The sequence below is a fragment of the Apteryx rowi genome, unplaced genomic scaffold, assembly GCF_003343035.1.
Source record: "Apteryx rowi isolate R43461 unplaced genomic scaffold, aptRow1 scaffold_45, whole genome shotgun sequence".
NCBI lineage: Eukaryota > Metazoa > Chordata > Aves > Apterygiformes > Apterygidae > Apteryx > Apteryx rowi.
In genome coordinates, this window is record NW_020450705.1 from 1,980 (window position 1) to 9,611 (window position 7,632).

Consider the following 7,632-nt stretch of genomic DNA (forward strand, 5'->3'; position numbering starts at 1 on the left):
TGGATTGCACTAAGCTGCACTTCCACTGAACCTACCTGAAACACCGCAAGCACTAATTTCTCTCTGTTACAGACAATTAATATTTTTGGTCCTCTCAGCTCCATGGGCAAACATCCACAGCCAATGACACCAGTAACCACCTAGGGCAAAAACAGCTTCCACCTCCCAGCCCTGCTCACATACAGTGCAGCTCCAGGACTTAGCTGTGTCCACGCTGTAAGTCAGAGCTCATCCTCCATGGCCAGCCGCAGATCTCCACAGAGCTCCCAGCTGGGACGACGCTCCTTCGACTGCCGGACTATGCTTCAGCACCTGCAAAGCAGCCAGAATGGTTACTGAGAGGCCAGGCAACTGCACAGCCCTCCTAGAACTACTCCCTAGTCCAAGGCCCAGAATTGTTTCCGCAATTATGACTGATCCTCTGCGCTGCTTCAGTCACCCTCTGTGGCTCCGTTTCATCGCAAGGATGTCACAGCAACCCTCACGTACAGTCAGGCTCGGTCAGTCACCTGGCCACCTCCAGCCTTCGGTAGATGATACTCCTCAGGGAAACTGTGCCGCTGACAGACACTCTCAGAAAGCGCTGTCCAGCCAAGGCAGGATAAAAACTAAGGCCTCCAAAAACTCCAAACTCTGGAGAGACTGAGCTGATGGGAAACTGACTCTGGCCAGGACAGTGACAGCAAGAGGATTTTGCTTCACTCGCTCAGGCTGCCTAGTGGACAACACAAGTGGCCCAAGTCAGACAGACCCTGCTGGAAAGCCCTATGACACGACAGCGTGCCAGAAAGCAGAGTTGAGCGCAGGCTCCTGGAAGAGGAGCAGAGCAAGGCTGACGTAGGGAAGACACCAGCTTGCATAAAGGCAGACGTGACAGAAAAGCAGGCTCAATGCCAGTGCCGCGACCACGACTCAAGCTGCACCGCGCAGCAGCCCTGTCTGTGCACAGGTGGACAAGACGCAGTAACTGCAGGCCACGCTGACGAGTAGGACAGACGACAACAGCAGCTCCAGACCGCCCTACCACGAGCACCTGTCCTACCACCCGAGTACTCGGAGCCTCTGCTGCTCTCTGCCTCCATGACACCTTCCTTCCCCAGGAGCCTCTTCACTGCCTACTACATCCCCCACCGCATCTCTGGCCCATTAGTGCCCCCCCACTGCACATACACAGCCCTCTGCCCGCAGAGTCCCTGCAGAGGTGTCTGACGTGACCCGAGCCAGGCAGACTGATGGGACCCACTGGTCACTGCTGGCACTGGACCGAGTGACAGGGAAAGAAAGAGAATGGTGGCGAGCTGGACAGAGGGACAGGGAGCGGAACCAGATGGATCCTGTCAGCCCAGAACAGCTCTTGCCACTCTCCAACCCCACTTGCCTGCCGAGCACGCAGAGCTCTCTGCGCACCGCTGTGCCCAAAGTCCACTTGTGGGCCTGCTTGCCTGTTTCCCTACAGCTCCAGGGTGCCTGCGTCTGCCAGAGCGAGGGTGCACGCACAGGTCCGGACTGGGGAGAAACCTTGTGTTCAGTGACGGTATTTCACTGCTCCTTGCGCCTTAGCCCCTTTCAGAGGCTTAACCCCAAATTCTCTCAGCCCTTAACAACTTCAGTACGTTCATGGCACCTAGTTTTTCCACACGCTCCAATCTTCCTTGCTCTTTCCTGTCYTGCTCAAAAACCCTCCCAGACCCCATCTGTACTTACGTGCTTCCTTAAAACAGTATCACCGAAATCAACAAAACAGGCTGAGCTGCTCCTCTTCAAGTTGCCGGCCCTCAGAACGTTAGCCTGCAAATGAATCAAACCACCAAGGTCATTGGGAGAGTCTCGTTTTGGAGCTCCCCCCTCCCCCCCCCAAAGCTTTAACGATGGTCCCCTAACCCAGGCAAATGCAGATCCTCCCTTAAGCACTGTAACAGATTTTATTCTGGGGTCCTGAGTTGCTGTTACGACATTAAGCAGCAAAGCAAGGCAAAGACAGCTGGGGTCACAACTTACCCACCTAGCCACGAAAATTCTTATTTGAGGCCTCGCTGCTTTTTTCAGGTAAACAGACCAAAATAAAACTCCAAAGAGGCAGCTGAGGCTTCACACGGGCCTTGGGGCCCTGCTAGCAACAGCAATGCCGTAGCCACTGGGCTACCAGTCGCTGTTCCCCCCCCCCTCCTTTGCTGGTCCGTGAATTGCGGCTTATTACTCACAAGTCTGGTAAGGACGCGGCCGACCCTCCTACGGCCAAAGGCTCCTTGTCAGGACCAGGCAGAGAACCTTTCCGCTGGCATTTGGAGTCTCCTGGCCGTTCTTGACGCCTGATAACTTACAAAGGGCTGAGGGCGGGAGCTTGTAGTTCTTCATGGCAGCACATAGTCGTTTCCCGATGTTCTGAACGCCTAAGATTAACACAGTTCATAAATACAAAAATACCACCGCTATAGGGTGTAAAGCCAAGCTAAAATTTCTGCAACCAAAGAAAACCTCTTTGTGTCTCACAGAACGAGCTGTGTGCATCAGCGCCTATAGCTCAAGGGTAGCAATCCCTCCGGGGCAACGTTCTTTTGGCAGGCTACATACCTGAACTCCTCTGTCTTGCCTAAGAGTCTCTGCTGGGACATGACGTAACTTTGCCAGCCAGCGCTTGTTGATAGAAGCATAGTAAAATCCATCACCCTACAAAAGTATAAAGCAAAGCACAAAACAAAAAAAACCATTCAAAGCTCTGCAGGGAATCATAAGAATTCAAAGTTTTTTATAAGCACCAAAAAACGGATCTCTATACACGCACACAAGCAAGGCAAACGAGAATACACAAGCCACAAATACCGCTTCCCCCAACCCCTCTTTTGGAAGCTATGTCGACAGTCAGGCTTGCTGTGAAGGGGAAGTTAGACTAAGTAGTCACTAGAGATTAATCTTTCAGAAACCTTCCACGTCCACGTTTTTGGCACAACCGTGCTCTGTCAATTCAGACACGCACAAGAAGATCCACTTCTTGTAACGTTTGCACAGTAACCCCCCCCACCCCACCCTGCTCATTAAGATTAGTGCCCACTGTGCCACTTGGATAGATGATACGCTGCTGTCTATTTGCTTCCCTGACATTAGCTACTACAGAGGGAATTGAGCAGATTGGATTGCCTCTGTGCTCTCAAAGGGAAAAGTCTCAAAGACAGTTACCGACCAGACTGCTGCTAAACAGTCTTTCTCACAGAAGGAGAATTTGTGTTCTGGCCCCAAAGGGGATGCAAGGATGCTGCTGCTGGCACCCACTTTCCCTTACCGCTGTTTTCTAACGGTGCTGCTCCCATGGACTCAGCAGATGTGGAAAGCATTACTGAAAAAGGCTTGCCTTGTCCTGGGAATTTGAGGGCAGCAGATTTTACAGCCACTTCTTCCAGTCCAGTGAAAGCAGCGTCACATTCCTTGTTCCGTTCCTGACTCCTTTCCAGTAAGTTCCACCCCGGTCTGCTGATACCGGCAAAGCTACATTAACGCTCTTGGAAGAAATGAAATCCTCCTCAAACTGCTCTAAGTTGGAACTGACAAGAAGGAGCCTTAACTCCACAAGGCTTTAACCTTTCTTCTATCTACTGTCTTTCCGTTTCCCCAAGTACCATTGCCAGGTAATAAACCTGGGATTGCACTAACTGAGCCTTCCTGAAAGCAATCTCTTAATTTTACAATTTGGACACCTCTGTCTTTCTGTCTCTCTGTCTCTGTCTCTTCAGAGACTCTGGCCACTTGACCACCATTCCCCCAAGATAATAGTTTGCTGTCTTGTAGCTCTTAAAGCATGATGCCTCGTATACACATAAAGTCACACGCACAGAAATATACGTACATAGCATACTTTTTGTAATGCGTACAGACCTTCAGACCTTATATGTTGGTGATCTATTATTCCGATCACTATTAATAGTGATCTTTCCTCACCAGGAGGAATGGGCTTTCCCTTTTTGGGCGATGGAGACAGCTCTCAGTTGGTTCCGTTTGATTTCATTACTTCAGCTTGCTTACGTTTTTCTGGTCTCTTCATCTTCAGCTGTGGCAATCAATCTAAAAATTAAATATTGTATCTTTCCCTTTCTACATATGCACGTATGATAACAAAACAAAACAGAAACAACCAAAGCAAAACTAAGGCAGATACAGTGAACAATATCCACGGGGTAGGAACGGGTTACTTAGTCCTCAGTGCTGCCTCTGGGAGGCCAAAATAACTAACAGTCATTATCAAGTTACCTTAGTTACCCATGCCACAGCACCTCCTGCTGCAGCAGTTTCTGGTGAGATCAAGGGTCCGCTAAACTGCATTTTTGCTTCCTTGTTTCATCCCATCCCTTCGGTATTAATCACCAAAAAACTGCTTGTCCAGCTTGTCTCTTTGTCAGCATTTGCTATCATTGGTTCCATCTCTGTAACAAAGAGATAAAATTGTATTTCACTTTCAAATAAACACTTAGATTTATGCATGTTCTTTTTCTCTTTACCGTGTTGTTGGGTTTTTTTCCTTTCCTTTTCCTTAAAGGAAAGGTCTTAATACAGCACCTTGCGTCATACTTTACAGGGTAAACAGTTTGGAAACATGACGTACAGCAATTCGGGCTAGGTTATTAGACAGGCAGGCACATCACCTAATACTTACCTACGCCACCTTCCATGAAACCTGATTTTAATTCTGCTTCAATATTATTGTTGCTGTTCAGTATCCTTTCTCAAACCCTTGTATATGCATGCTTAACCGACAAGTCTCTCAGTCTTTAGCTACGCGGAAGAATGATAGCACTTGATTTGTCTGTCTCCCTTTCAAACCTATTACCTTTTTGATACAGCTCCTAGATTCCCCTTATGCTTGGATGCTGGCCTCACAGGTGATGACCAAAATCAACAACTGGATCACTAGGTCGAGCTGCTTCTCTTCAAGATGTCCCCCTTTGGTGGACTACCCTGCCAAACAAACCAAGAAGACTGATGAGGCTGTAAGGGTATCAGATCTTTGGACCACTTCTCCACGGCTTTCAGGGTGATTGACAGAACCGCTTCTCTTCACATTACTCAAAGCCATGTTCATCTAGCATCTAAGACTAAACTGTTTCTATTTTAAGAGGAGATTGTTGTTTGTTGAAACTTTACATATAGTCCATAACCCGCTACACATCATCTCTAGTCCCTTCTGCTTTCACAACACTTTCGGTAATTAAAGGTGGKAATTAAGAGCACCCATTGTCCTATGGGCTAGAGTAAGTCATTTCTCCTGCTCTGAAGAGGTGCCTAAAAGCCATGCTGTTTTCTGTAGCATCCCTGGGGCTTCCCGTAGCCCACCAGCGTTCTCTTAGGTTTTTCCCGAGCCTTTTATTTTTTTAAGGTTATTCCTTAGCCTACAATTTTATGTTAACGTTCTCCTTAAGCATTGTGCACAGCACAATTATCCCAGACCAGCCACATTAACAGAGTTCTCTTGCATGCACAGAGGCTTCTAAGAGGTGGCTCAGAAGAAAAGAGAGAAAAGTCTGTTTTTCATCTGTGCACCCACCCGTCAACATTCTTCACCAAGAAGTGCTGTAAATTCCCTTTTCTCTAAAGTGGGACTGAGTCAGAGGGAAGACACAGATCACCCCCCATATTTATTAGAACACCTCACTGCTGTGGGCACTGGGTCCGGGAGTGCTTTTAGCATTGTTTGGGGCTTTGGGACATCAGGCTGCTGTGCCACTGCTGGAGACATCCAGACCCCTGTGCAGCATATGTGCAGCTTCCCTGAGATGTCAGAGGCAATGGAGGTCCCATCACCACATACTGCACTGGGGAAGCCCATGGCTTTAGGATAGCTGGACAGGAGGGAGGAGGGCTCAACGGGGCTTTCAATCAGTTGGTGCCCACGTTGGCTGGGGCCCACAGTCTGTGCCTGGGGGTGGAGGAGGCCTCCGGGTGCCTGGGAGCGTCGTTCTTCTATCCCTCTTCTTGCTCGCCTAGCCACAATTCTCAAGCAAATAACCGGGGGGGGGGGGTGCACTAATTGTACCTGACTCAAATTGACATTCAGCCTGCTTGGTCTAGAGGTTTTAAACCTCCTCGTGACTAACCAGCACTCTTGGGCGTGCCTGCCGCAACAGAAGCCGTGCCACAACCCTGCTCCGGGGCCCGCCTGCCTCCCCGCTCCTCCCCTGCCCTTGCTGGGGAGGAACCGGGGCCCTAAAGGCGACACAGGGAACAGAGAAAGTCCGACCACGCTCCAGCACACCCTGCCCCGCGCAGACCCTGCCCTACGCTCCCGGCGCGGTGCCGGGCCCCAGCCCCCCCCCCCCCACGCAGCGACAGCTGCAGCGGGCAGGACACAGCCCGCCACCACCCGAAGGCACGCGCTCGCCTCGCTGGGGCCCCCCGATCCTCGACTCCAGGCGGTCCCGGCCCTCACCTGCCGCTGCTGCCGAACGAAAACGCCACCATGCTGCTCGCCGCCGCCGCACATAAGCCGGCTACGAACCGAGCGGGAGGGGCGGAGCGGGGGGGAGCAGGAGGGAGGCAAGAGCCGCAATGGCACCCTCACGTGCTTGCGGCATGGCGCTGCAGCCGGCCGGCTCACGCGTGCGAACCGCAGCCCTCCGCGGCCCCATGGGGCTCACACCGAGCACCCCGAGGCTGCTCTGCCTGTGCCCGAGAGCGCAGCGGGCATCAGCGAGCAGGCTCTGGTGCTGCACCGGTGAAAGAGTACCACGGAGCAGCTCCGAGATGGCACTGCCCGTCCCCGCGACACCAGGAAGCACCGATAAGGAAGAGCGTTCTGCGGCACGGGTCCATGAGCACCGGGAAGGGGCGACGAGCACGCTCCATTCGCTTACCCGTTACCGAAACAGCAGAGAGTAGCAGCGAACACGGCAACCGGCACTGCGCGTGCGTGCGCCAGCTGGCTGTAATATTCTCTGTATGCAGGAGAGGCCACTCGTGGCTGCAGCAGTGAGCGCAGCGGAACGCAGTGCGCATGCGCTGTCCCTTGCGATCGCAGTACCGCTTTTTCGACACGAGAGGGCGGCAGTGAGCACAGTTGAACACAGTGCGCATGTGCGCCCTCGCTGGGGCGACGGGGGATTCTCTGTACCAGGGGCTCCCGCAGGCTCTTTCCACACAGTTAAAGGTACCTGAACGCAGTGGCCTTGGGAGGCTGTGACACGGTGTCCCTAGGGCTGCTGCGGGGCGCCTGTGGCTGTTCCAGGGTCTCTCAGGCTCCTTTAGGGTCCTTGGAGAGAAACAGTGCTGGTCACGTTTCCAGGATGGGAAGACTACACCTCCCGGAATGCCCTGCAGACTAAAATGGCCGCCGGGAAAGCCACTGCCAGAAAACTATACCTCCCAGCATGCTGTGCAGACTAAAATGGCCGCCCGGAAGCCCGGTGACGGAAGACTACTGCTCCCGGCATGCCGCGCAAAACAACATGGCCGCCCGGAAGCCCGGTGACGGAAGACTACTGCTCCCGGCATGCCGCGCCAAACAACATGGCCGCCCGGAAGCCCGGTGCCGGAAGACTACTGCTCCCGGCATGCCGCGCAAAACAACATGGCCGCCCGGAAGCCCGGTGCCGGAAGACTACTGCTCCCGGCATGCCGCGCCAAGCAACATGGCCGCCCGGAAGCCCGGTG

At 52.7% G+C, this 7,632-nt stretch overlaps 1 long non-coding RNA gene across 5 annotated transcripts; it reads right to left on the bottom strand.

Annotated features, from left to right (window-relative positions):
* Positions 1-212: 212 nt before the first annotated feature.
* On the bottom strand, positions 213-7,267 carry LOC112971684. Of its 5 annotated transcripts, none has more exons than XR_003255443.1 (8): positions 4,817-4,958; positions 4,240-4,412; positions 3,868-4,053; positions 3,278-3,462; positions 2,572-2,667; positions 2,202-2,390; positions 1,705-1,788; positions 213-312 (listed from the first exon to the last, which is right to left on the bottom strand). It is a non-coding gene; the product is annotated as an uncharacterized LOC112971684 (long non-coding RNA). The 5 variants fall into 5 exon arrangements; XR_003255441.1 differs by lacking the exon at positions 213-312 and adding an exon at positions 7,134-7,267 and having other exon boundaries at positions 1,369-1,788; positions 4,817-4,944; XR_003255440.1 differs by lacking the exon at positions 213-312 and adding an exon at positions 6,837-6,910 and having other exon boundaries at positions 1,369-1,788; positions 4,817-4,944.
* Positions 7,268-7,632: the final 365 nt, after the last annotated feature.